Source organism: Macrotis lagotis, chromosome X (genome assembly GCF_037893015.1).
Source record: "Macrotis lagotis isolate mMagLag1 chromosome X, bilby.v1.9.chrom.fasta, whole genome shotgun sequence".
Taxonomy (NCBI): domain Eukaryota; kingdom Metazoa; phylum Chordata; class Mammalia; order Peramelemorphia; family Peramelidae; genus Macrotis; species Macrotis lagotis.
Genome location: NC_133666.1, coordinates 335,204,731 through 335,229,343, shown reverse-complemented (window position 1 = coordinate 335,229,343; position 24,613 = coordinate 335,204,731). Strand labels below are relative to the sequence as shown.

The window sequence follows — 24,613 nt, the reverse complement described above, 5'->3', positions numbered from 1 at the left end:
TGGAGATGTTTCCCAGACCAAATCACCCTGAAACTGCCAGTCTCTACTTCTGCTCCTCATTTCTTCATGTTATGTCTTCACCTGCTCTTGCCTTGTGTGAGGAGGGTCTCCTAGGCATCAAAGGTTACATCACCACCTACTACAAAGTTAAGCCTCAAAGGAAGGTTGTGAATAGCCTTCACAACTTCTCCTTCTACATACCTGCCTTTTTCTACAATCTCTAGTCACTTATATTCAACTAAAAATCATTCTTCAGTAGTTAACAGATCTTAGTCGTTTGGAGGCCAAGAAAAACATCATGTTGAAAATGGTGTCTGAAATAAATCTTAAAGTAGAAAAGGACTTTATGGGGAAGGTAAGGAGGGAATATATTACAAGCATTTGGGAAAGCCATTGCAAAGTTATCAAACAGGAAATATTGTGGAGGTAAAACCAACATGGTTTGGGAACCAATGGAATAGGAAAGGATGTGGAAGAGCCAGAAGTAACAAACAGCAAGCTTTTAAACATGAGGAACAGGGTGATTCCTATCAACAAATTGGTTGATTTGACAACTAGCTGATTACTAATTGTTAAGAGTTAAATTTATTTTCAAAATAACCTTTTAAAGACACATAAATTCAGGAAGGTTTTTTTTTCAGTCTCAGACAATTTGGTTTAGATAGGTATAAATTCACTAAATGAAGGTATTCCAAAACCATACTTCACATCAAATCCTAGCATTCCTTTAGTGCTTGAAACTTTCATTGAAAGTAGTCAACATATTGAAAATAGTAGCTTAGAAAAGGCCAATTTTTTTTTAGCTGGCATCTACTCTTTTAGACTTTAAAAAATGAGAAATAATTCCTGAGAAAGCGCACTGGATTTTTTATGTTTTGAAATTATTCCGGCTAATTCAATAAAGTAAGTCTTCATAATTTGCTTTAATTAGATAAGGCAAAAAGGAGGTAGAAACATAGTTATTTTGACACATCCTTGATCTTTATCTAAAATCTTTTGACCAGTTAACTTCTTCCAGTTGAAATAAATGTAAATTGGGAAAACTGAAAGTTGTTTATAAAATATAATTTAGTCTGGGATTTTCATGTCTGTGAGGTCTAAAATTCAAATAATGCCATATGTATGCCAATTTTGCCAATCACATTTTTTCTTTTACTACTTGGATCTGGGAGTTATTCCAGACAGAGGCCAAAGAGTTCTGTTCCAATCTGTCTTAATGTAATTATATGAGCATTGTCATATAAGACACTCTACCCTGGGGGTGGGGCACATTTCCAACTCCTTTGAAAGTTTATTATAAGTACCTCAGCAGGTTAAATCACATTCCATTGGTCCTACATTTAAGATCTAACAGATAGTCTTAGGGGATTGGGGGAGAGAGAGAGAGAGAGAGAGAGAGAGAGAGAGAGAGAGAGAGAGAGAGAGAAGATGGAATATATTGTTTTCTTCTCATATCTGTCCTGTGGGTCTCTTATTCTCTTTTGAGATTATTTTTTAAACTCTATAAATTCCTTCTTTCTTGAACCAAGAGTGATTTAGGGGTTCAAAATTACCTTGAGCACCAAATCACCCTTGATTTCTCATCCAGTTGCATGAGTCACTAAGAAAGACATTCTATTCCCCAACCCTTGCCTGGGAGAATTTGGCTTATTTATGAACTGAGTTTGAAGTAGGCGATAGATACCCACAATGTAAAGACAGCCAGATTGGATAGAAGGAAAAAAGGAAAATTTCTCAGAATGTTAGGTGCATCACATAATTTTAGGGTTGGAAAGGAACTCAGCAAACATATAGTGTGACTGGTACACGAAATACTTACTGTAATATGTAAAAGGGGGGCCAACAAGCCTCTACTTGAAGACTACCAAGGAGGGAAAGGGTCATACTCCCAAAAGCAGTTAATTGCACTTTTTGACATCTATAATTATTAGGAAGCATTTCTAGACATTATGCTGAAATTACCCTCTTTGCAACTGCCACAGTCCCTCATATTTTTGAAGATAGTTAATATGCTTCCTTTCCCCCTCTTTTTTGGCTAAAAATGTCCAGTTCCTTCAAATATTCCTCAAATGATATACTTAAGACCCTATACTATCCAGGTTGACACTTCCTCTAGACACTTATCTTCCACTTTTGGGTGTGCAAATCAAATCCCTCTTCTAAACAATATTCTTTCAAATCACACAAGGTTTTTACAGATACAGCAAAACATCTCATTAGATGAGAGTTGGGATCCAAAAGTATTAAAACCATTTAGAATTCTAAACACTGGAGGATAGGCTTCCTGTCCAATGATATAAATGTAATTGTTTCTACTTGCTATATGCTATTTAGTTCTACTGTACATGGTTTTTTTATTATAAATTTTGATTGATTTAATGTTTAATTTATGGAATAAAATAAACTTCCTAATAAAGAATCTTTTCTTCTAATGTCCTAATTAAAGCATATTTCTTCTGATTTTTTTTTTTGTTAAATTCAGTACAAATGTGATTTTTAAAGCATTTTATGAGAGGCATTGTGATTGTGAAAGGCATTGGGATATGAAGAATAAATTAGGTTAATATGGAGAAGGGATATATATATATATATATATATACATGTATACATGAGAAAGCAATATATATATATATATATATGAAAGAGTGAATTAAATACAAAAGGTAGACCAAGCCAGAGCATTTTGAGAAATTTGAAAATGGGAAAAGAGAAGGAAATAGAGATAGCTTTTTTCCTGGGAAAAGGGGAAGAGAGAAAAAGATGATTTCATGAAAATAGTCTCTGAGCTGGTCTTTAATAGTAGAAAGGGTCAACAACAGGAGGGAATCTTATTCCAGGTAGTGAGACAGAATAAGTCAGTAGGAATGTGGGAGCTGAATAATATTATAGGCTGTTTTAAGTAAAAGAAGGAAATTAGTATAAGATAAAGTTGAGAAGCTTTGTAAAAATCTTTATATGCCAAACGTAAACATTTATCCTTTTCTTTGTATGCAATAAGGAGTTACAAATGGTATTACAAAGAAGACTGACCTGATCATAACAACTACATAAAAAGTTTCCTTTGTCAAGGTATGAAGGATGACCTGAAGAAGGGATTAAACTGGAGACCAAGCTATCACTTTTAATGTTAATATGATAGTTCTGTTTAGCATAAATATGAACCTATTTCACATCCTACTTCACTAACAAATACATAAATTCCTTCCTCTTCATCTTACATCATTCCAATATATTATAGCTTCTATTTCTTCCACTCATCTCTTCCTACATCCTTGTGTAAGTCAACCTTTCTACATATATGAGTGATTCCATCCCATTTTTTCCACAAGATTGCCCACTCTAATAACCTATCTCTCATTTATCTTTAAACTTTCCTTATCTATTGGTATATTCTCTGCTTCCTAAATATCTTCCTTAGAAGACATGTCCCCAAAAATGCAAATCAAAGCTTCTCTGAGGTATCACCTCACACTTCTCAGACTGGCCAATATGACCAGAAAGGATAATGAACATTGTTGGAAGGGTTGTGGGAAATCTGGGACACTATTACACTGTTGGTGGAGCTGTGAACTCATCCAACCTTTCTGGAGAGAAATTTGGAACTATGCCCAAAGGGCAACAAAAATGAGCATACACTTTGATCCAGCAATACCACTACTGGGTCTATACCCTGAAGAGATGATGGAAAAGGGTAAAAACATCACCTGTACAAAAATATTCATAGAAGCCCTGTTTGTGGTAGCAAAGAATTGGAAATCAAGTAAATGTCCTTCAATTGGGGTATGACTTAGCAAACTGCGGCATAGGTATGTCATAGAACACTATTGTTCTATTAGAAACCAGGAGGGATGGGAACTCAGGGAAGCCTGGAGGGATTTGCATGAACTGATGCTGAGTGAGATGAGCAGAACCAGAAAAACACTGCACACCCTAACAGCAACATGGGGGTGATGTTCAACCTTGATGGACTTACTCTTTCCATCAGTGCAACAGCCAGGGACAATTTTGGACTGTCTGCAATGGAGAATACCATCTGTATCCAGAGAAAGAACTGTGGAGTTTGAACAAATTTCAACGACTTATCCCTTTAATTTAGAAACAAAACAGATATCTTATTGTTTGGTCTTGTTATCTCTTATAATTTTTGTCTCTTCCTTAAGGATGTGATTTCTCTCTCATCACACTCAATTTGGATCAATGTAACAACATGGAAACAAAATAAAGACTGACAGATTGCTTTCCGTGGTGGTGGTGGGGAGGGGAGGGAAGTAACTTTGGGAGAAAAATTGTAAAACTCAAAATTCAAATAAAATCTTTAAAAATTAAAAAAAAAGAAGACATGTTCCCATCCTATAAAACAAACAATGAAACAAAATGTGTACACTGGATTCTATTATCCCAATTAGCTATTATACCTTATCTACCCTTATAGGCTAAATTCCTTTAGAATGTCATATACACTCCTGCTTCTGTCTCCTCTCCCCTCATCTTTTTCTTAATCCTCTGTAATCTGTCTTATATCTTAATCATTCAATTTACATTGCTCTCATCACATTATCAATGATTTTTCAATTCTCAAATTTAATCATGTTTTCTCCATCCTCATTCATCTTGACCCCTGTGCAACTGATACTGTTGGTTCATTCTCTTTTAGAAACTCTTTTTTCTGAGTCGGTTCACTACTACTCTCTTGGTTCTCCTCTTGCCTATCTGACCACTTCTTTCCTCATTCTTTATGTCAAACCTAGTAATAATGGCTAGTCCCATAGCTCTATTTTGTGTGCTCCTCTCTTATTAATATTTCATTTGATGATCTCACCAGCTCCTACAGATTCAGTTCTCATGTTGATGCAAATCATTCCCACATTTATATTTCCAGTCTTGGTCTCTCTGCTTGGTCTCTCTTATCTCCAACTCCTTTTCAAATATCTCAAACTAGATGTCCCATAAGTATCACAAATTCAACTTTTCAAGAACTAAAACTCATTATACTCCCGTCAATCTATTTTTTTTCCTTCAGAACTTTCCTATTAAGAGCACTGTGGTCCTTCTAGTCATTAAGGATGAATACCTTTGTATCATCCTCAACTTTTCATTCTTATTCACTCTTATATATCCAATGCATTATAAAATCTTGATATTTTTACTTTCACAGCATTTTTCATAGACATCCACGTCTCTCCATTTGCACCACCATCATCCAAGTTCATGCCATCAATAGCTCTCATCTAGACTACTTCAAAGGATTTCTAAATAGTCTCTTTGTATGAAGTCTTTCCTCATTCTACCCTTCATTTAGCTACCAAAATGATTTTTCAAAAATGGTCTATGTCTCTTCTCCATTCAATAAACTCTCCCAAAAGTAATCATAAAGTCTATTTGCATTTTAAGACTTCTCATAATCTCGATATTTCCTATCTTTTCACTCTTTTTACATTTTATTCCCCTCTTGCTCTTTTCAATGCAGGTACTGTTCATCACACATGAGAGCCTGTCCCCTATTTCTGTGCCTTTGTATTTACTTTATCCTATGTAAACTAATGTATGTAGGTCCTACTATAGAATAAAAGTATTGGAGTATACTTTTCTGTGGATCCTCACAATATAGCACCATTAGAATGGTCACCCATCACACAATTGATACCTACTTTTTATCTGAATGGTATGGTTCACTCTAAACTACTCACACATTAACAATTCTAGGTTCCCAAAGAAAAGCAAAGATCAAGTAGTTAAATTCACTCTAATTCTCTTAGGTAGTAGGGTTAATTTTAAAGGGAGAACATACTTCCCCTACTCTAGCTTTTGTGTTTCCACAATGTGGTTCCATTTATATAATCAGCCACTTACAATAATATACTTTTAAATACTAAACATAACTATTTACTTAGCAATAAATCAAATGAAATAAAAATATTATATCAGAGTACTTAAATATTGAGCAGATACATGAATAATAAATGCATGTTTATAAATATTTATAATCATAATATATAAATATATATAGTGTGTGTACATATATAGATACAATATAATTATAAATAAATAATAAATGCATTACAATCCACACAACCCTATATCACTCTCTCCCACCAATGTACCCAGTATCTGTCAAGGAGAAGACACTCATGAAGGATGAAAATCCATGTGCTCTTATTCAGACAAAAGTCTGAACTTCAGGCTTTAATATCATTGGTCTATTCAGAAATATCCGTGCCACTTGTAACCATTTCTCTTCAACTTTCTATTGATCTTCATCTCTCTCCAGTTATACAAATGCTCTTCTTTTCTGTACTTGAATGTAACATTTACAAACTCTTTAAACTCATAGTGACTCTTAAAATATCATTTGGAATGTGCTACCTCAATGCAAATAGTAGCTCCCCTTACCACAAAGAACTGTGAACTTCATCAGGTTGGTTCTTTCCGGGCAGTATAGGCAAGCCTAGACATTTATTAATTCAATTGAATGTTACATCATATAATCAGAGCAAAGATCACAACAGACAGTGTATGTTGACTCTCAGGCAAGGAAAACTAGCTAGTCAGCTTTTCTTATAGAGCAAAGCAACTGAAGGTTCTAGTTCTTTTATTTTATTTTTCCTTTCTGCCTTCAGCCAGCTCTGGCTACCAATTCTTTTCTTATAGTTCCCACAGAACTTCTTTATGATTCTCTAATTTTTTGAGTTTTTTTTTTACTTTCCAAGTTCTCTTTTCCAACTTAGTCTCTTTTCTCCTGCACCTCCTTTATCTCCTATATCTTTCTATGACTAGAATCAAAGCAAATTCTTGGCATAAAGTTCTTAGCAACTCATTTTTAACAAAAGGAAACAACTCAAATTCCTCTATGATTCGGAAAAAACCCTTTTTCAATCATCCTTCCATCTTTAAACAAAACTTCATATATGATTTCTCAATTTTTAGCTTTGATCCCTTTCATTTAAAAAACAGTTATGTGAAAATTATCTTTGGACAATGATTTCCTGTAGCTCTAAAATCTTCCTCAGTAAGATTCTCCAACCATATTGTGTTTTTGAAATGTGTTCTTTATTTTCATATTTTAATAAATAAAAGTTATTTCTCTGTTCTTTCATTATATAGGAGGTATCATCCTATATTGTTCACAAGCTGATGTGAATATATATGCTTATATGTATATATACAGATTTATATATGTATTATATATATATAATATATGCACAAACATGAACTGTGATATATATATGTGTGTGTGTGTGTGTGTGTGTATGTGCCCATTTATATACACACATTTATGTGTATGCACTCATGTGTGTTTTTATATATACACACAAAAATAAGCTGGTTTATAATATAAATATATATATATGTGTGTATACCACAGTTCATATAAATCGTATGTCTCAGACTCCTTAAATCTTATCAAAACCTATCTGAAAATTGTTCAACAGCTTTTATAGAAACTTATTTTATGATTTGTTTTAGAAATCAAAATAATCATTTTAACTGTGATATCATGTCTTATTACAATTAATTTCTCTCTTTATGTAAAATTAGGGTTCCTTCTAGAATTGCACAAGAATGGAGCAGTTCACTAAAAGGACAGTAGATATTCAATTTCCCTATATGTACTTGGATTCTGTAGATTCCTTTAAAATTCAATTCATATCTAACCTTTCTCAGGAAAGCCTTCCTCAGACCTTCCAAGTGCTACTGCCTTCCCTCCCCAAAATCAATTCTCATATCCTCAGAGTGGATTTTGAATGTACTTAATTAATTAATCCATATCAGAATGGGAGCTTCTTGAGGGCAATGACTGTTTTTAACCTTCCTTTGTATCTCCATTGTTTAGTACAGAAATATTTGTTGAATTACTAGCATGAATGTAAACAGAAAATTCAAGGGAGAGCCAGATTTGGGGGCAAGAAGACTAGTTCAATCTGAGTCATATTAAAAACAATTACTATTTGTAAATCTCATCCTGGAATTGTGTTGGAGGAGGTTATATAAATTGGAGAGTCATATGTACAGAAATAATAATCACTGTCTATTCAAAGGAATGGCAGAAAGAAGGGTGATAAAGCTGATTTAGTTGCAGTCTCAGGAAGCTATTTAGCTAGCCTGAGCATACAGGAAGAAAGAATATCTAGCCTAACATTTGGAACAAAGACATTACCTAGCATCTCCCAAAATCTTAACCTACACTAAGCAATGCCAAGCCTTCAAAGGCTCAGGGATTTCATGACAACAGAGTCTTCAAAAGAGTAATTCAATATTGACTGCAATGATTCCAAGGGAAGATGGGAGTGGAAGAGCAGAAGGGAATTCCTTAACTGCTCAGTTCTAAAACTGTGCAAATGGCAAACAATCAGGCTGATTCACTTGCCAACCCCCCCATCTATGGTAATAGCAATGTGCAATTCTCTTTATTAAGAAGATCAGAAGGAATTAATGCTGTAACAACACTGTTGAGAAACTAGAGCAGAGAATGATGAAAATGTTTCTTTTCCCCAGAATCAGAGCTATTACATTGTTAGACTTTCACCCATAATATTCCTACATTCATTTCTCCTTTAGAAAATGCTGTGATAGCTGTCTGTCTTTGCAAAACTTTTAATTGAAAAAGAAAAGAAATACCATAATCTAACAGAGGACAACGTATTAGATAACTTATGAAGAAAAATTAGTGAACACAGAAAGCAATCTAAAGGGGGAAGCCTTAGTGTTTTATTTTTCTTTTCTCTGATTCTAAATGAAATGGGGATACCCCCTGACAAGATCCTTTCCTTATGCAGATGAACTGTTGTAGTCTTTATGTTGTGAATTTTAAGATTATACTCCTTGGAGGAACCTGGTGGAGGTTAGGTGGGAAGAAAATAAATTCTGGATTAGAAGAAAAAAACATAAAATTTAAACCATGCATTTGCTAGCAGAGATTATGGATAAGGTGATTTTCTAAGAAAGAAATCAAAATCCTCACTGCAGCATAAGCAAGGAATTTCTGAAATCCAAGTTAGAGATTTTACCTGGATAGTTGCTATTCAGTCTGATGCTTTATGACCCCATTTAGGTTTTCTTGGCATAGATACTGGAGTAGTTTTCCATTTCCATCTCCGATTCATTTTACATATTCCAATGAGAAGACTGAGGCAAACAGTGTTAAGTGACTTGCCCAGGGTTTCCCAGTGAGTAAGGGTTTGAGAACAAATTTGAACAGAGAGATGAGTCTTCCTGATTCTGGTACTCTATCCCCTGCACCCCTGAGCTGTCCCCAATGGCTAGACTGCCCTTATTCCCAAATCAAAATTTAAGCAGTGTAAATGGGACTGTTTTTTTTAATACAGGGTATATTGTTCTCCCCAACTGATTTTCAAGATCTCAGAGGCATATATGGTGACTTTTGTATATAATTCATCATTCATAATTGAATAAAACTGATTCTCAGAATTTATGGAAATGCATCAGTCAAATAAGTATCCTTATATCTCAACCTTTCCTCATTTACCATTTCTCCATATTATTCATATATTGACCTAAACATCAATGACCCATGCATGGCTAATGATTCAGATCTCTAAACTTTTACCATTGAATTTCCATTAAAAGAAACTTAAATTAATATTAACAATTTTTCTTAGTGCTCTTTTTAGTTCATTTTAATATATTTTAGTTTTTTCTAGTTTTTGTACATACTTCCATGCTACATATAATGACTAAAACATGACTAATGTTCACAGTAATTACACAAATTAGGAAATATGTTATTCTTTATTTGCTCTCATGACCAAGTTTTTAAATATATAATTTCTCTTCTTATTACAGCCAATTGTTAGAATAAGTAATTGTTAATTTATTTGAATTTCATAAATAAACTTGATTTTTATCTATTTCAAGACAAAGAAGGGATCCAAATTTAAAGTCAGCATTTTTTAAAAAAAACATAATCCTGTATTTAAGCCAGGAGGTTTTAATCTAACACATCATTGTCTAATTATTTAAGATAACAAAGCATTGTTCTCCTTAATAGAGCTGTAAAGAAAATCCCCAATTTGTAAATTTGCTCCTTTTTCTTCCCTGTTCTAATTATTAGTTGGTTTGGCTTTTTAGCCACTGACATATGGTTCTGTGTGTGTCAAAAAGGTTTAAAAAACAATTTCACATTTGCTTCACCGCCATATGATGACTTTCCAGAAATTACAAATTTTCCAGGCTCTGTATTTGACTGGAGGTGCTTTTGTTTTGTTTCGTTTTTGGCAAGATGTAAGGGAAATTCTTCACCTGTTTTTAGTTAAACAAACCAATAAAAACATTATTTCTTAGTGTCAAAAACATCTTATGGCCTTTTGACAAAAATAGTTGAATTTGAAAATCTGACTTGGCACATAAATAATTTTTGATGCAGAGGCTTGCAGAGGCTATGCTTTACTGAATTTTAAAAAGCAGTTTAAAGTTAAGCTAGTTAACATTTTAAAATGTCATGTTGAACATGAGCAATTGGATCTCTGTTCACATATGCTGTCTGTGAGAACTGTTCACTTAATTAAATGTAAACTTAATAGATACATTAATGCAGTACATTACCCCTCCCCAAAAATGTTAACTCCTCATTTTGTAGGTATGGGATATATTTCAGTTCAAGCATAGTTGATCAACATATTTTGGCCTTGTCTATCAGAGAATAAAACATCAGGATGAAAACTGAAAAATTCAAACAATCCAGATGATCTGTTACTGAACCCAAAATGCTCATATCTAGAAGTATAGCAAGACTTTAAAAGTGAGTGTAAACTGGATTCTTCTTCTGAAAACATGACTGAGGTCATTTCTAGCTCTATGCTTCTCAGTCAGAATACTGTTTGATTTCCAAACATTTTTTGACCATTTTTAACTTATCTAAATCACTGGGGTCATAGATTTAGAAATGGATGGGATCTTTGAATTCACCTAGTTTGGGACCTTTGTTTTACAGCTGAGAAAAACAGAGGAGAAATGAACTTGGATTCCCTCACTCTGGGAAAACTGGGACCAAGAAATTTTAAGTGATTTGCCCACAGATACTGGGGTATAAATTATCTGAGCCAAGATTGTAATACAGTTCTTTGATTTCAAAGCTAGCACTCTGCCCCTGCCCTTACTCCAGGGGACAAATAAGGAAATGGGATCAATTATTAGGAAGAAAAAATATGGAGTAATGATTTAGAAGTAAACTTCTAAGAACTCTTCTGATAGCAATTTTCAATGACATACTACTCTTTGGTAGTATGACCCCAAAGAATGTAGGGTTTGGATTCCTCTTGCCACTTTTGCTGAACTTGCAATCTGAAATTTCATCCTCATATTCTCTGCTAGGCCGAAATGGAATGAAGAAGCTTGTTTGTAATTACAGATCGCCATTATCCTCTCTTCTCATCCATCCTTCTCCCCACTATCCCTACTCTCCACCATTTCACACTATTCACCCATAACAAACTCTTGGATTAGAGTTAAAACACTTTCTATGATCTAAAATTCTGATCCCCCAAGAACTGACTTTTGATTTCCTGGTATGGAGTTAGTTTTGCATTCCCTGGAAATCAATTGGATTAGTTAAAAGTCCTCTAAATGAAAGGAAGCTAATTGCCCTTATAATTAGTATAGGGACTCCTAAAATGTTCCAAACTCTATATACAACTTTCTTCCCTAGATTTTTCATATCATCCTTACAAACTATTGGTGCCCTGGTAAAATAAAAGAATGACTTTTATAAAAGAAACTTCCTTCAATAGGACTTAAACTAATACTTATTTGATTCTTTCTCAAACATTTTTTGATTATTGAAATTAATGAATTAACAATTTAAAGTATAGCAGGAATCTTTTGAAAATTATTGTTTTGCTTGCATACAACTTAAATTATTTTAAATAACTATTGAGAATATAGTCACCACCCAAGATACAGTGTAGAAACTACAAATATTTTATCAGTATTTAGGCATATTTAGTTTATTTTTTTCTTTTAGTCTGACTATTGACATTTTCTAAAAACATTAAGTAACGTGACTAATTCCATTAAATTCAATTAAGCCTCAATGGCAGGGTACCATTTTGGGTGAAGAATGCAATGGTAATTACTGATAAAAGTCCCAGTCTTCATGAGATTTTATTCTACTGGTGAAAAACCTAGATAAGTAAATATAAATATATAAATGCATAGATATATTCATATCTTTGTATGTCTATGAATCTGTGATAAACAGAGGTGATGGGGAAACCTTGCTCTATTGTACTAATTCACCTTCTACACAGCTGGTCATGGATATTATGACCATGAATAGAGGTACATATGTTCTGTTCCTTTGCTAAAGGAATTGAGAGACTAGTACCTCCTGACTGATCCATTTGTGCAGCTTGGAAGAGAATAAGTGACTAAGGTAGGAAAAACTATCCATTCTATGAATTCTATAAGGAGCAAAGATAGCTTCCAACCTTTTTCAAGATTTCATCTTTATTGACATATAGCTAGTGCTTTCTTTCTCTTAGAAAATAGTCAACACCATTTAAGTATATAGGAAGATCTACTATTATCTCCAGGTTGGTCCTTGTGTACTTTTAAAAGGGGTCAGTACCAAAGAGGTTGTCTTGAAAAGGCCCAGAATCTATCTCTCCTTGCCCTTTATTGTTCAAAGACTAACTAGATCTTCCTGGCTCCAGTACCAATCCTCTTTGGCATAACCCCAGGCCTGAGAACATGCCAAGACCTTTCATTAATTGCTGGTACTGTAAAATTCTGAACAACTAAGTGCATCAGAGAAGACTGTGTTGGATGTTACTTTTGAAATGAAGAGAGACAGAGACAGAGAAACAGAAAGAATAATAAAGTTACTAATTAATAAATATGCAAAAAGAATATTTGTATGTATATATTATAAAATAATAATAATGTAATAATCTAAAACAATGTGCTTATGCATATGATGGACTGATTAATGATGTTTTGATCTCAAAGAAGACTTTGACATCAGGGAGATGATATCATGACAAGCACACGAATTGGATTTGAGTGAGGGAGCACTATGCTAAAGTTACCAGTATTATTTTCTTCTCCAGAGCCATCTGGGTCCAATGGTCATATATGGATCAAGACAAATGGAGATGGCCCTGGATGTGAGGCAATCAGGGTTAATTGACATCCCAATATCACACAGCTAGCAGTGTCAAATATCTGAGGTTACATTTGAACTCAGATCCTCTTGACTCCAGGGATGGTGCTCTAACCACTATGATGCAGGGGAAAGATGAAGAGAATTGTGAATGTAGAAATTGGGTAGAAATATAAATTGACTGCCACCTACTCTTGAGATATAAATTGACTAGGAGTAGAGAATTATGATTGTAACAGAAACAATTTGTAATCTGCTCAAATTGGGTGGAGATCCCATTATCATTGATTCATTGTTTAATGTAAAATTTGTATCCTGATCTCCTTAGGCTTCACCTTCTACCTAATTCCAGATCCAGTAAGGGAAAGAGAGTTCACCTTTTGCCCTCTGGATGAGAGGCAAGATATAAAAACCTGGGTTGGACCCTGGCTCAGGGCCACCATCTTCTCTGACCTGTGGTCCAGCCCACACTGCTTCACTATTCTTTTATCTCTCTTTTCCTCTCTCTACCTATCCCTTCCTATATGTTGTAACTTCTTTTAATAAATTTGTTTTATTTCTACCTTTGCTTTCCTGAGTCTGAACAATGATGCCTCATTAGGAAGAACCGAGCTCAAGTAGCCAGCAGCTACAACTATACTACCTAGCTGTCTCAATATATATATATATATATATATATATATTATATATATATAACATATATTATATATATATGTGTGTGTGTGTGTATATAAATATATATATTTAAGACTATAGATTTTATATATATAAAGATAATGTATAGATATATATTTATATATATGACTATATTAAAAAATAGCAGAATATCTCAATTACTACTGTAAAAAATGATGATGTAATAATCCCTAAAATAACTCAGTTATTTGATTCCCTTATCTACTTAGTAGACTTATCGCTAAGAAGGCACCAATCCCATTACATGCCACAAAATTCTGTAGAAATTTTTCCCCAAGTCAATCACTCAAGTTTCTTCCTTCTTGAAGAGTCATTTTTATGTTTTTCTTGCACTTCATTGTGGTTCAAACCCCCTGGAAGTTCCTTATCAGTGACCTGATGTGCATGTATTCAGGCTGATATCTGTTTATGTTAGGAGGAATGCCTGAAAATTGGGGTTCATTTTTGGCAGTAAAATAAGCAGCTGCCTTCCTTAGGGGGAAAACTGATCTGTGAATCATGAGTTATTTAATTGCAAGCCGCCAATCACATACAGGATTTCCATAGGCTTCAAATAAACAAATGATGGATCACATGTTTTGTTCAACCTCTTTAAACCTTGCAATTATGCCAGGAGAGCAGACAAAATAAATCTCCCAGTGTTTAATGTGTAAAAGCAATGGCACTATTTTAAAAAAAGTTACTTGAAATATGTCTCGTGTCATGAGACATGAAGCATGATTTTCCCAAGAAGAAAAGGATTTCTGAGTTACCTCATGTGTAACTATTGCATGGGCATTTCTCCTAGTTTTAGATGGGATACTACCATGTATTATTGAAATTCAAATCATTTTTAATGAGAGAATATATTCAGAATTTACCATGAAGTCAAAAGCAGTGAGTTCCATGTTCAAATTCCCACAGTGGAAGTTTTTTACACAATATATTGTCAAATAATGAGACAAGATAATTATGGCTCATAGAAAGCATGAACACACCCAGTGTGCTCAGCAAAGTAGTGATTAAGAACCTTGTAATTGGTTGTCAGACTCACAGGATTTAAAAATTATGAGATCAATCACCTACTTTATGGGTTTCCTTTGGGAAAGTACACACCCATGTAAGTAAGAGTCCATAAGAATACTTGTAGTTTAACCTCTATGAACTTATACAGTTTTCTGAAAGTTTTTTTTTTAATGGTGCATGTTTATAGAGACATGGAGGTTGGGGGCTTCATTGTTTTATTTTGTTTTATTTTAAGAACATTTTTTTTATTCTTGACTGGTTCTCCATACTTTTCACAGAGACATAAAATCTGAATTTTAGAAATGAAAAGTTTAAAGATTTATGGCTACATGGTTCAACCCATTCTTGAAAAAGAATTCCCACTACCACAGGCCTAGTAAGGGGTCATCTTCTTAGTTTTATTTTCTATTTTAAAAAAGTACAATATTTCAAAGAAATGATTGGATTTAAAAATGAAACCTTGAAAGGGAGGCTAGGTGGTGCAGTGGATAAAGCACTGGCCCTGGAGTCAGGAGTACCTGCGTTCAAATCCAGTCTCAGACACATAATAATTACCTAGCTGTGTAGCCTTGGGCAAGCCACTTAACCCCATTTGCCTTGCAAAAACCTAAAAAAAAAATGAAACCTTGAGATATGAACAAATGTTTTTGTTTAGTATCAACTTCTACATCTTCATGATCCAAAAGATTCTCATTTGTGTTTATTTGCTTTTTGTTCATTGTTTTGCCAAAGGCTTATTGACAACTCAACTCCCATTTCATTATGGTCAGTATTAAAGTATAGGTATATGTATATTTAAAAGATAATAAATGTTTTTGTTATCTTTTAAAAGTTTCTTTGGAAAGCCTTTTACTGTTCCTTTAGTTGTTATAGCTCTTTTTTTCTTGTCCTCCAATTATCATGAATGACCTTATCTGACAGCATATTGTTAAACTCTGTAAGGGAAGGGGCTGCTTTTTTATTTGGTCATTGTATTTAGCTACTCCTACCATAGTTCATATTACATAGTACACTCTTACTAAATAAAAACATTTAAACATTTTTATATATGCAAAAAAGTATGGAAGGATCTGGGCATGCAAAGACCAAAAATAAAGCATTTCCTTATTTCTTGGCATTTTCTCTGTCTTGAGGAGAAACAACATATTCACAAATAAATATAATCCAAAGAAAAGTTGAGAGAATGATTTATTGGTAATCCTAAGTATGATTATGCTTTTATTTCTGAAATAAATCAAGATATATATTAGATGATTTTATATATACATATATATGTATACATACATGCATACACAAAATTGTTCTAAATAGTAGTTTTGTGGTAACAAAGAACTAGAAACAAAGTAGTTGTCCATACATTGAGGAAGGTTAAATAATTTATGGTATATGAATACTATGGAATGCAACAATGGTGTAGAAAACTAAATGACCTATGAAAAAATTCAGAGAAATATGAGAAAACTTATATGAATTGATGCAAAGGAAAGCAACTGTATTAAGAAATCATGATGCAATGATCATAATAAATTTAACAGAAAGAGAAAAAAATGAAATTGAACACTGAGTGCCTAAAATTACCAAGGTAGCCCTGGAGAACAGTTAATCAAACTGACCTTCCTCCCTTTATTACAGAGGAATAATGTTGGGGTTTTTTTTTGGTTTTTGTAATTTTTGTAATTTTTTTGGTTTTGTAATTTTGGTTTGTTTTCCTCAACTTTTAACTTCTGTAGTGTCACCCTGTGTAAAGGATAGGTTGAGATTTATTAATAAAGGTATTATATAACAAAGACTTGCAATAAAAATAATTTTGAGTCATCAGAAGATTACATGGCATTATGAGTTTTGACATGGAAACCATAGCATATGAACTGAATTTAGTAGAAGTATGAGTAGGGTGCAAACTGATAAATCAGTTCAAAGGGTTTCACTTGTATGCATTTACAGCATGAGCAAAGGAATTCTCTAATTTATCACTTTTATAAATCCATAGTTTCAAAAATTGAGTTTTCTTCATATCTTCAAGCATTTTATAAACACTGGAATTATAGAAAAAATGAAATAGTACCTGCCCTCAAAAAGCTTGCATTATACCAAAATTTTTAATTATACTTTTACTGCTTAAAACAAATTCATTTATATCCCTGTTTCATGAACCTATGAAATTCTTATGATCTTTTGAAAATCTTATGATCTCATATTCTCATGGCAGAACAAACATTTCTCTCTCTTAAAAATGTTTTTCATTCCCTATCATAGACAGTATGATATTAAGTGCCAGAAGGCAACTTTTTGCTCCAGCAAACCAAAACACCTACTCTAGAGCATTCTGGAGCTTGATAGTAATTCTAAAATATAGAATTAAAAACAGAGAACAGGAATAGAAACTTTATTTGGAAATACAAAGTTATTTGTCCTTTTTTGTCTCTCTTTTTCAAATTTGACATTTGACTTGAGGAAGAAAACACTTACAAATCCTTGTGAGTCAGTAATGTGGTATGTTTGTATGTATGTCCACCTTCCATAGCTTTCTCTACTATGGAAAAGAAACTGCGTAAACCAAATAAATTAAAAACTAATCATAGTATTATCACAACACACAGCATGACTGTGAATACACTAACACCTCATACAAATAATTTGTTAATTTAAAAGGCTAGGATTAATCTAAAATATAAGTATTTAGCCTCATTAATTACATTTTATTTATATGATTTCACATTAAATTATTTAGACTGTGGAAATCACAAGATTTATCAATCTGCAACTTAAATCTGGACCCCATTAAATAAAAGACAAATCTGGTGAGAAAACAAATACCTTGTCATCCTCCCAAAGGGGATAATCTAACCACTAGAAGAATGACTTAATTGAATCTTTGTTAATAAATACGGAACATACTAGGTACATTGTTTTTCTTTACCTCCAATATGTCTCCGGAAGAACTAATAGCCTCCAATACCAGCAACCTTTGTCTTGTTGATGCCTCAGTCCAATTTAGGTGCTCTTCATAATTTGGGAGAAATACAAAAACAAATAGGAGTTTTAAGGAGGGTGGGAACAGCCCTAGGGCTAAGAAGGTTACACTCACAATGTATGTAATGTAACTTGAGAAACACCTGCACACTGACAGGACTTGATTAATATGGTTTTTTTTGTTTCTTTGTTATAACAAATATTTTAGCCTTAGATCACAGTTGTTTTCTTTCTCTTTCTTCTTCCTTCCTTCCCTCTTTCCTTCCTTCATTCCTTCCTTCCTCTTCCTTCTTTCCTTTCCTTTCTTTTCTCTCTCTCTCTCTCTCTCTCTCTCTCTCTCTCTCTCTCTCTCTCTCTCTCTTTCTCCCTCCCTCTTTCCTTCTTCCTCCTCTTTCTTTCTCATTCTCTTTCTTTTTTCTTCCTTCCTTCCTTTATTTCTTCCTTCTTTTCTTCCTTCCTTCCTTTATTTCTTCTTTCCTCCCTTTCTTTCCTTCATTTCACTCTGTTCATCTTTGTATCTTTGTTCTTTCTATCTTTATCATTGGGATGTGTGTATCAAGGAGTTGACTGTGTGTGTGTGTGTGTGTGTGTGTGTATAAGTTGTTATAAGATTGGATTTCATTAGACAAATTTTACATTTAACCACAGCAAAGAAACTGAGTTTCAGAGAATTATGGAATTCTAGACTTGAAAAGGTCTCTTCTAGAACAGCTCCATACCACCCTGACAAATGATTATCAACCTTCACTTGAATACTGTATGATGCAATAAATTCTAAGAAATTTGCTAGATCTAGATATATGTGTGTGTGTGCATTTATATATAAAAATATAAATATAAAAGATATTAGGTCTGGAGACTGGAAGACTCATCTTCCTGACTGGCCCCACAAAGTTATTAGCTATGTGACCCTGGACAAGTCACTTGTTACTATTTGCCTCAGTTTCCTCCTCTATAAAATGAACTAGAGGAAAAAATGGCAAACCACTCCACTATCTCTGCCAAGGAGACCCCAAAGGGGTCACAAACAGTTGGATTGAAATGACTATATAATATCAATATTTAAAATAATAAAATATAATCTCTCTTCTAGTTCATTTTACAGATGAGGAACTGAGGCAAATGAGGTGAAGTAAATTGACAAGCCACTCCAGTATCTTTGCCAAGAAAAACCCCTATTGAGGTCATGAAAAGATGGGTATTGCTGAGACACTAAACAACTACAAGAATCTCTCTTCAATGGGATGACTACTACTCTAAGAGAACAATTTATGAACTCATTCAGTTTTCTCTTCTTAAGTTAATCAGTTCTAGTTCTTTCAATTGATCACGGTCCAGCATAGTTTTCAGCCTTGTCATGACTCTAGTTGTCCTTCTTTAGGTCTGCTCCAATTTATCAATTTCCTTCTTAAAATATAGTACCCAGAACCAGAAACATACTACAGAATTTTATGGACCAGAGTAGAGTTAATGGGACTATCTCCTCTCTCAATTTAGTCATGTCACATAAACATCTTAAGATCACATATCATACTCCAGACTCATATTGAACTTGTAGTCTACTTTGTTTTCTAAAGACATTATTCACTATTCATCAAAACATGTTTGTTTCACATGCTCTACCTGTATTACTGAGGTTTGAATCCTAATATTGGACTTTTTATTTATTCCTCTTATGCAGTATCTTGTAAAAAGTCTTATTATCATTCCAAATGGGAAAAAAACTTTTTAAAATCCTAATGTGTTCTTTTCCATGTTAGTTTTCCTTCTCAAATGGAAGTTATCCATAAATTTGATAAGCATACTATCTATACTTTCATCTAAATCATTTGACAAAGATGTTAAAGACAACAAAGTGAAGGTCTATGCTTTAATTTATTCTGTGAAAAGGGTACACACCTATGAAATAGAGAAAGGAAAATAATACAGGAAATAAAATTATCCATAAATATTCCACAGTGGATACATGAGTCTCGTGAAATGAGGAAGTCAATTCAGAATCCTTGTAGCATAAAAATGAAGGAGCAAAAGGTTCAAGTAGTTATTGGTCATACTAATCTAACATCCACAATAATTCTTGATTTCTCTTACTCTTGACTTTGATACAATTTGAACCATCAAGTTAAACTAATATTTAGTTACTGCTGGAAACAAGTGACAGACCCATGGATAAGTATATTCTTTGGGGGTTGCCTTGGTTAGTTTTAGTATAGTGCAAAGGAGGCAATCATTATCTAAACTTAAGTTCCGGAGAGAAACCAGGTAGCTTGGTACAAAGAAAGTCTCTGTCTCATTGCCACTAACTGAAATTCTAAACCTATCAATCCATCTCCCAAATAGATATATTGGACATAAGCAAGAACAGATGAGTGACTGTGATTTGCTGAGTGTAATCCATTATATCCTAAAGCACTTATCCTTCCAACAGTGGGTTTAATAGTTAACTTTGAAGGATTATTAGGGGATGGTTCATTTTAGAGGATACAGCATGCAGTCTCATAGAGAGCAGTAGGATTCTAAACTAGAATTTATCATCTAGTGACGTTGCTAATCCGCCTCATACTCAATATCATATGACCTACAGTGACTTCCGTGAATGAACTGACATTCTAAAGGTATGTATGCTAGAATTTTTTTCATTCTGCTTCCTTTAAAGCAACCCTTTTTCAGTGAGAACAAGAAAATATATTTCAGGCATGATCCAACAAAGATCTCAACATAGATTAAATAGATAGGTATGGATTGCACACTTGACTTCTCTGAACAGATAGAGCTGGTTCTAAAAGTACATAATATTTTACATCTTTGAACTCTCAGTGAACATTAAAGCTGAGTTATAAACTATTTTTGATTAAGTAAACATCTCTTTAGGGCCCAATTTCATTAAAACATCAGCCTGTATCCCTGTATTTTAGTCAGGATATTATTAGAACATTGTAAGAGTCCACACAACATGACCCAGGAGTACTGTGAACAGGTATGGAAACAAGTGGGAACAGGTAAGTGGAATATGATGAAACATTATTTATTGAAATATTACTCAGACAGTTGATTAATTTGTGAAATAATCAACTGTGATTATTTTTGATGCTATGGGAGGGTTCTTCTGTAGGCAGATAGTAGAGAAGTATAGGGTCGTGTGTGTGTGTGTGTGTATGTTTGTGTGTTTGAGTGTGTGTATTTTATAAGAGGGAGTGGTTGACATTTTGATAATTGCTATCACTCATAAAAAGTGAGGTGATTATCAAGAAAGAAGAAAAGCTAAGTAAGTTTAAAGATCACTTGGGATGGAGCAAGCAATACAGTGAACAGACCTAGATATAAGGGGAATGAGTGTCAAAGAGCTAACCACAAGGGACTGGTGCAAGGATTCTCAAGAAAATCTGACAGATACCATTAGTCTTGATTATAATAAACTGCCAGATTTTATCTCATCTGCCTACACTTCTCTCCCATCCTTGTTTTTCCCTCTATTCACATGATTCAACTCCGATTCAAGCCTTTATAACCCTCCCCTAAGTTACTTCCATATCCTCCTAATTAGTCTCTACCTTGTCTATACCATCTCCTGTCTATCCTAAATACAATTGCCAAATTAATCTTCCCAAAGTACAAGAGATGATCATGTCACAATCTGCACAGCAATTGAAGTAGTTCAAATACAAACTCCTCTCATTGGCATTTGAAGCTCTTCACAGCCTGACTCCAATCTAACCAATTTATCCTATAATACTGCACTCCTCTTCATGCTGCATGTATCCTACTACATTAAACTATCTTACTGTACCTTCATATGACATTTCCTGTTTTCAAACCTTTTAACAATTTATCTTCTAGCTCTGAAAACCATTCTTTTCTCATTTCTTCTCCTTAGACTCCCAACTATCCTCCAAAGTTCAACTTCACATTCCCCTCTGCTACTGCCTCCTTCCCCCAAATTACTGTGTGTTTGTTTTTGGGAGGTTTTGAATATACTTAGTTTGTATATATATTTATATATGTACATAATATCTCTCTCTTCACTTAGAGAAACATGGACACATGGGAACATAGATAAAACACAAAATTCTTGAGGCCAAAGATTATTTCCTTTTTGCCCTTGCATCCCTAGCACCTAGTTTCATGTAACAGGTGTTTAGGAAATTCTTCCTGAATATTTGATAAGTTTATGCAGACAGACAAAGGGTCCAGAGACCAAGAGGTCAAAATAGAAAAAGCAGAATAACCAAAACTGCTGAATCACCTCTGATCTTTGAGTAGATGGTATTTGTTCTCTGACTTGTATTTGCACTCATGATAGTGTGGAAAATCTTGGACCTACATATGTTGGTTGAGTGAAAATGAAAGTTAGAAATCCGAAGGTGAACCTTATTTCTCACTTCAACAGGGACAGTATTTCCCCATTTACCAAAAGATATTCTTTTAAATCTGAAGCATTTTCTTTGTGAGCATAACAGTATCCACAAAGCTCCTTTACAATCCAAAACCTTCAATGTCACTTTTGTATCTAACCTCAATACCTAACATACCAACACTCTCACCTCTCCCTGAAGGCATCAATTTGTATTATCATCTGAGTTCAATCTATTTCTACTTGATAGGGAGATGAGGAAGTTCAAGGCAACTTGAAAAGATCAGACCAAACTACAGACAAGGGGTGGCTAGGTGGCGCAGTGAATAGAGCACTAGCCCTGGAGTCAGGAGGACTTGAGTTCAAATCCGTTCTCAGACACTTACTAATTACCTAGCTATGTGGCCTTCGGCAAGCTACTTAACCCCATTTGCCTTGCAAAAACCTAAAAAAAAAACTACAGACAAATAGAATCCATTTTTTAAAAAGATCAATCTGGATGTCAATAAAGCATTCCTCAATAGATTCCTTCTCTGAAAAACATAAGTTGATAGTAAGGCCCATTCTCCATTTTTCCAGTCAAATCTTCCAGTGGTTTCCAATTACACCTCTCAACTCATTCAAGGTCAACAGTCCTCCATAATTTTCTTCTTAAGTCCCACAAGAAGAACACTCCCTTCTTTGGACCCCCATTTGGATAATTCTCAAGAATAGACAGATTTTTCACATTTCCAGGATTCAGGAATATTCTCCTTCTCTATCTTCAGTATAAAAGAAGTGTCCATAGATCTTCTTAAATTTGAAACCATGTTGGATAAAATGTTCTTCCTTTTCTTCTGCAATGTCAAAAACAAAGTATTGAGAAGGAAACAAACATTTATTGAATGTCCTCTATGTGTTTTGTGCTTTGATCCTCATGACAAATCAAGGAGGTATGTGATATTATCATTTGCATTTTGCAGTTTAAAAAACTGAACCAGACCAAGATTAAGTGATTTGCCCGAGGTCACACAACCAGTAAATATCTGAAGTTAGATTTGAACTCAAGAGTTTCTGACTTGAAGCCCATCACACTATCCACTGTGCCAACCAGCTGCTTCAAGGAGGCAAGGAGGAAGAGTGAAACCATTTTAATTAAAAGAATGATTTCTCACTGATAGTTGCTCTAGCATGGAATGGGGTCTTATATAGGGTAATGAGATAGAACTCTTAATTGTAGTGTGACAATTTGATAATGCCATACTTAAACCCCAACATGATTTTTTATTATTCTAGCATTAGTTTTTAGTGCTCTGCTCTTGATCCTGTTTTAAACAATTTGGGGTTCAATTTTTAATTTAAACAATTAATTTTAAACAACTTAGATGTCCATGATAAGGCAGTATACCAATATTTTTTGAATTTATTTATTTTCATCCAAATGCAAATGCTTACTTTTAAATTTCAAAATTTCCTTACACCCGCCCTTCCCACCCCCTCCCCTCAGTGGCAAACTGTAAGGTTAGCATTGTACAAATATATAAATAGATAGATAGATAGATAGATAGATAGATTTATAGATTAGTAATTTGGGATTTGAGGAATTAGGATTAAGCAAATATATGAGATAAATTTTATAAAGTGTTCATCAGATTCTGAAGTGTTGGGTTTTTTGCATGTTTTGTTTTGTTTTTCTTCCTCTAGATGAATATAATATAGTCCATAGCCAGTCTAACACAATTGTCCTAGCTCTCTGGACTACCGAGAGGAGCTGTTTCCATTAACAGTGATCATCTCACAATCTTGTTGTTGATGTGTACATTGTTCTCTTGGTTCTACTCCCTTTGCTCATCATCAGATCCCATAAGTCATTTCATGCTTCTCTATGGTTTCTTACAGAACAATAGTATTCCATAATATTCATGTACCATAACTTATTTAGCCATTCCCCAATTGATGGGCATCCTTTCAATTTCCAATTCTTTGCCACCCCCCAAAAAGCTGCTATGAACATGTAGGACTTTTCCCTTTTAAAATATTTTCTTCTGAATATAGACCTAGAATCAGAATTGCTGAGTCAAAGGGTATGAACAGTTCTATTGCTCTTTGGGCATACTTCCATATTGCTCTCCAGAAAGGTTGGCTCCATTCACAACTCCAGCATCAATGCATCAATGTCCCAATCCTCCTACCACCTCTCCAACATTGATCATCTTCCCTTTTTCTCATTTGGTCAATCTGATTTTCTCATTTGGCCAATCTGATAGGTGTGAGATGATACTTCATTGTTGTTTTAATTCGCATTTCTCTAATCAATTACAATTTGGAGCATTTTTTATATGATTACATAGAGCTTTAATTTTTTCATTTGAAAACTGTTCATATCCTTTGACCATTGATCAATTGGGGAATGACTTGTGACCGTATAATTCTCTATATATTTTAAAAATGAGACCTTTATCAGAACTTCTAGTTGTGAAGATTGTTTCCCA

At 33.9% G+C, this 24,613-nt stretch overlaps 1 long non-coding RNA gene across 10 annotated transcripts in view; it reads left to right on the top strand.

Annotated features, from left to right (window-relative positions):
• The window catches only part of LOC141502840 (uncharacterized), a 368,212-nt gene that overhangs the window by 224,048 nt on the left and 119,551 nt on the right, over positions 1-24,613 (top strand). The gene's annotated exons all lie outside the window — the stretch shown is intronic.